Here is a 6,409-nt window from a genome sequence, read left to right on the forward strand (position 1 = left end):
GCTCCCGCTATAGGTATTCTGGCCCTTGAGGCTCCCAGTACTCTCCAGTCCCACATGGTGCCCGTGTGACCTGGGCAGTCATGACCCATATCTGGGCCTCTGACATTACCTGCTTCAATCTGAGGGCATCTCTGGCCAGACTTCTGGTCACAGCTCCAGCCTAGGCACTTTTACTGTCAGTCTGCACACTTTGAGGCATTCAGTGTTCACATTCTGAAAGAGTGAAGAGGGATAAGGACAATTGAAATGTAATGCTCACAAGCAACAATCACAGAATGGCCATTTTCCTTGGTTCGTATCAGTGTAGTTTCTTTCCAGTTTCCACTAAGACGCACTTTATGCTAGAAATGCTATAACACATGTCTTTTTACATCCAAAGAGGAGCATTTGGGCTGACTGGAGCCCTAGTTATGCTCAATAATGAACTATGCTTGCCATATGGAGGGGCATTCCCATTCCAGACAGCTGGAAATGCCAATTCATTTTCTCTTCATTATGGTGTGTTTTTTTTTGACATCCCTTTGGTTTAACTTTTATGTGCTGAGGGAGCTCCATGTTCTTTGTTTATTCTGTTAGAATGACTGTGTTAATTATGGTCCTGTGTAAATTGTGCTTCTGTGCAGTGCATGGTGAGGAGAGCATGGTGTTAAAATAATGACTTCTCCTCCCTCCTGCACATTAACTAGAGGCTTAATGGAAGCCACCCTGCTGCCAGGGCATCCTCGAGTCATTGGCATAGCATCTGAAGTGTGTGCAAGGTACAGAATCCATTGATCACTGGTGCCAATCTGAAAAATTTGTCCAGGGAGTTCTGCATTTGAATTGGTTTCTTTCCTAGATTTGCTGTATATTGATATAGTTTGTCCCCCAGAGTTTCTTGTGTTGGAATCTCAGTTGACAGTTTCGTGGTGTCCAGATGGTAGAACCTGTAAAAAGTTAGGCCAGTCATGAATGTACTACACCTTCTGAATTTGTCTCATTGTTCTCTGACACTGTATTCTACTTTTTATCACTTTTATTCCTTGCATTTCGGTTTGGAGAGTTTCTGTTGACTTGTCTTCAAGCTCCTAGGCTCTGTCCAGTCTATCCATCAAAGGTATTATCCATTTGTTACTGTATTTTGTATTTCTAGCATTTCATCTCACTCCTTTCTTAGAATTTCTGTCTGCTTACACTTGACATCTATTCTAATAGATTAATTTTTCTATTAGAACCTCTAGGACATAAATCACAGTTATTTTGAATACCTGTTCTGCTAAGCCCCAAATCTGCTACATCTAAGTTTGGTTTTGTCATACTTTCTTTCTTCAGTATGTATTTTACTTATATTTTGCTTGTATTATATTTTTGTTAAATTTTGTATTGGGTAATAAGACAATTGAGTAGGCCTTTGTTATGTGTGCTTGTATTAATATAGTTAGGGATCAAATTGTGTTTAATATTTGCTGTAGCTGTAGATGACAAAAACTGTGAATTCCACAAATGCCTTGTTTGTATGTTCCCGATTGACTTTGGGCTTCTTTAAATATTGTTCCATAGGGAAAGTCTACATCTTATAGCTTAGCTATAATCCACTAGTGGTACACTTGAGCCAGGGGGTGTGGTGTTAAGTGTGATCGAGGGAGAGAGTTCTATAGTCTTGTGATTACATATCAGTCTTTTAGTGGGGATAAATGCCTAGACTGTGATCTCCCTAACTGTTTCCAACTATTACATTTTATTCATCTGTCCCTTACTTCCTTTGTTAGGTTTAGATCTAAACCTCCTCTTAAAGAAAGTCTCAAGTGCTTACAGGTGGGCTGTTCAAAAGTGATCAGCTCACTGGGGGCATGATACTCATCTGTGTACTGATCCATCAATTAGTTCATGGCTGGGTGCTCTGTTAGGGGGTAGGGCCTGGCTGGAGGAGGTTGCTCACTGCAGGGGTGCTTGTGCAGGGTGTTTTTCCCTTCCTGTGTCCTCTGTTCTCCCTCCATTTTCTGGTCACCAGGATGTGGGCAACATTCCTCCTTCAGTTTTCTCCACCATGTAGTTTCTGTTTTGGAGCTGGCCAAGCATGGATGGAGCTCACTGAAACTATGTGCCAGAATAAACCTTTCCTCCTTTAAATTGTAGTGTTCATATTTTATCCCAGTGATGAGAATACATCCTCCATTCGTCCTCTTTCTTGGGTAAGATAGGAACTTTAGAGGGCCTGGAGTGGGAGGTATGCCCTTTTCCCAGCTGGAATAAGGATCTGGCAGAGCCTTTTCCCTTGGAGAGTAGACTTTTGCTCTGGAGAAACCCATGGGCATCTTTCCCATGATTATACTTCCCTCTCTACTGCCAGAGCTGTGAGGGGATCTTTCTCAGGTCCACACACTGACAACACTTGCAAAAGGGTAAGGACTCCCCTGGCCCCGATTCCCGGAGACTGCAGCCTTAGGAGTTTTCTACTCTCACACTACTGTATTCAGCTTCTATAACTTCATCAAAAATGCCATTAAAGTATTTTAATCAGTTTATGATTCTGAAGTTGTCTGCTCCCAGGAGGCAGATTTTAGCCAGGACTCTAGATTCATGATTCACCTATCTCTCCAGATTTCTCTGTAGCTGTTTGTTTTGCAAGTTCATTTCACTAATGGGCTCAAGAAAAGTTGTTGATTTTCCAGTGTGTTCCAACGTCTTCTTGTAAGAAGTTTCTAAGCTTTTTACATGTCAGAGCTATGACCACAAAGAAGCCTGTGTCTTCCTTACTTCAGCTGTGAGCTCCTGAAGCCCAGAGATGGGGTCCATCACAGTGCTCCCTAGAGTAGCCTGTGGGTAACACACACTGCTCATTCTGATCCATTCCGGAATCTTCAGTCTACATTACTAATCTTAATCACTTATTCAGCTTTTAACATCTGTAGTGGTCTGGCTTGAGTCCCAAGGGTTTTGTTTGAGCAGGTCTGACAAAGACCCAAGGTATCCATGTTTAAAAATCTCCCACATTGAGCCTGACCTCTACATCTTCAAAGTGGAGCTAATAGAGCTAGTTATCAGATCTACTTCTTAAGGACAGAATAGTCCTGGCATATAATAAGCTTTCACTAAATGTTGTACATTACCATGATGATTGTTGCTCAACTGAATAAACTACTTAAGAAATTTTCAAGGGCAACTTTGGCTACACATGGTTTTCCCATTAGTGCTGAATTTTATAAATTTCATGGGGCTTAGCTAAAGAAAGCAGGCCCTGCAGGACTTCTCCACCAGGAACATCTCCTAAGTAAGTCTTCTCAGGGAGGCTCAAGAATTATGATGTCTTTCCAGCTCCATAGGAAGGAGGGCCACACCCTGCCCAGGCTCCCTGACCTCCTCATGGCTAAGCTAACCTTGATGGAAACTTCCAGCAGTGAGCTTTTGCAGAGCAATCCGTAAAGCCTGACCTCGAGCTATATTAAACCTACAAAAATGAACCTCCCACGGTGAGAATCAGTTTTATATGATAAAGCAGTGATTACATTTTCTAATCATTGCTCAAAATATTTTGTAATCTGTAGGGAATATATATCATAGCTCCCGGGAGTCCTTCCAGCTCCCCTATTTGTCATTGGAAGTTCTAAGTGGAGCACAGGACATTAGGAGGGCAATCGTGGCATACATTCCCCACTTGGGAACTCAGCATATACAGTACCCTGTAACATGGCTGTAACAAGCCTGACTGGGATGGTATTGTTTGTCCTGAGCAATAAAGATAAAACCTTGTATGGATTACACATCGCCCCCCCATCCTCACCTCACATTTTAAAAATGTGAATAGGATCCTACTTTTCAGACTCCAGGTGAAATGCTGGCATTTTCTGTTTTCCTGCCAGAAAGTTTTTCATAGTTTTACGAAGTCCCCTGCCGGTTTTATAGTGAAGTGTACTGGGTCCTGTTCTAATAATTTCCACATCAGCAACTTCTTGATCAGAGACTGCCCAGCTCTTTTTCCTACTGATCCTTTAAGCGTGGCTGGGGCTTCCAAAGCAAGCATTCTGGGCTTGAGGTCTGAACTCAAATGAGAAGATTTCATAGTTTTTCTGCAGAAAAAGTAGTGTTTCTTCTTTTAACTTGCCATTACTAATCATGACAAAGATGCTATGGATCCAGCTTCTAATAAGGTGTAGAAAATATGGGGAGGCAACAGAAAAACAGAAACAGAATGTGTCGAGCCTTTTTTAGGCCTGGCTCAGGATTGGCATCAGAAGTGCTTTTAAAAGTTGATCTCCAGGGAATCAGTAATGTTGGCTGTTACTGAGAATAAAGCTGAAAGGGTTTTTTCTTATTTGGGAATAGGCACTGGATTCCAAAGATTTCCCTTCAAACTATGAGCAAGAATGCATAATCTAGCATAAGACATGAAGCACTGTATATAAAGAATGCAACGCAGTGCATGTGTACACACGTGTCTGTATGCACGCACACGCACACACACGTCTGCCCCAGTGTCGAGCTCAAAGTGGCGCGTGTGTATTTCATTAAAGGAGCCCTGATTTGGAGCCCGGGCTATTATTTCCAGTGACTTGCCGCCTCGGGGGCAGCAGGGAAATGAAAAGAGCAGGGCAGCTTACTCTCTAAGCGATGCGCACTGCCTCTGAAAGGTCATGTCATGTTTCCCGGCAATTGACTCAATGGATTTGGATTCAGCAACATAAGGTCTGCCGTTTCCACTCTGCTTGTGTTTCCCGGGGAACGTGCCTTCCAGTTGTTTTCACATTGACCTCATTACCTAGCCCTGGTGATGAGCTTGGCACAGACAGAATGCGGCTCAGCGCTGCTCTGACCCTGTAGACCTGGCTCAGGTCTACCCAGGCCAGGGTAGGTGGTGTGGACATGTTTCCCTCAGCTCAGAAAGGCCCGATCTCTTCACCTATCCTGGCCAAAACAGGCTGCAAACCACCAGGCCAGAATTACAAGAGTGGGGGAATGGAGACCCTATTTTCCTATTTCTGGGGAATGAAGGGAAGAGGAAAGAGAAGAGACACCAAGGCTCCTACTCTCCACTCATCAATGTGTGAACAGAGAAACCCAATCAAGGCCAATAGAAAATTTCCCAAGTTACACAACTCCTTTTTGGAATGAATATTTTTTGATCTGTTCTGGAAGCTCACTTGGAGCCATGAGAAAGTGATTTTCTTAAATCTCTTGTCTTCGTATACCTCCTGCCTACAAAAAATTTCTCTTGGGTCACTTCCAAGGGAATTACAATTCTTCTGAAACAAGATTGTCCCGTGCCCGGGAAACTAAAGTGTTAGTGGATGCCACCAAAGCTAAACTCCCTACTGCTGATGAACTTAAATGTGAATTAGTGGCCAAGTGCTTCTATTAACTGATCCTAGACATCCCAGAGAGGCATGATGGAAGCAGAATTTTGGTTCACCAGAACCAGATCTTGCCATGGCTCCTTTCCTTGTGTCATGACTGTAGGTGACTTATTTGAAATCTCAGAGCTTATCAAATGAAGATCAGGTTCCCTATCCTTATTAAGAGGATTAAACAAGATTGTACCTACAGAGTGCTTTATGAAGGCTAATTTAAGTTATTTATGATCATGTTTCTGGTTTTCACTATGAAGCTATTTCATTCACCAGGGTCTGGCCAATTATTTGCTGAAGTTAGGGGGAAAAATGTCTGGTATGGAGAAAAGAAAATTCCAAACCATGAAGGTCAATCAGGCAGTAGAATAATTTTACATAGGAAGCTGTCAAGACACTAGTTCAAGGGAAATTGGATGTAATACTTAGGGAAATCATATCAGAAGACTTTTTGCCCTTGTGTAGGAGTCTGAAGGAGATGAAACACAAGCCAATCTACAAATAAAATGCTTTTTTTGATTGTTGTTGTTGTGTAAGATTTGTGGCACTTTGGGAATGGTGGGCTGTGTTGGACACTTTGAAAAGTGATAAAAAAAGCATTGCAGTAAAGTGAAGGCTAGATGTTTCTTTTTATCACAAAAACTGTATTTGAAATGTAAAGCTCACTTTATCTGCATTCATGCAGATTGGCTTACCCTTTATTGTCAAAAAACAAAATTATAACAATTTCAAGACCTGAATTGGCTTTATTTTCTCCCCCCATTAAGTTTATTGGGCTATTTAAAGCAAATGATACAGTTACATTTATCATTGTGATCTTGTACCTTTACATGATATGTCATGGCTCGTGTTTATTCCCCATTCCCCTGCCCTCCCTTCATGCCTTCACCCTTCCATGTTTACAAAGACTTTGTTTCCATTTTTTTCCTTTTTTCACATTTTTTCTTTTCCCTTAATTTTCGATCCTAGAATGGAGCCATGCTTTGCTGTACATAAATTTAAATAAGCCTTCTGATGGTTTCAGCAGAGGGGGTTGGTGTTACAGACAGAGAAGTTTTTTTTTTTTTTTTTTTTTTTTTTTTTAAAAA

The sequence above is a fragment of the Fukomys damarensis genome, unplaced genomic scaffold, assembly GCF_012274545.1.
Source record: "Fukomys damarensis isolate Sample0158 unplaced genomic scaffold, DMR_v1.0_HiC HiC_scaffold_7, whole genome shotgun sequence".
NCBI classification, from domain to species: domain Eukaryota; kingdom Metazoa; phylum Chordata; class Mammalia; order Rodentia; family Bathyergidae; genus Fukomys; species Fukomys damarensis.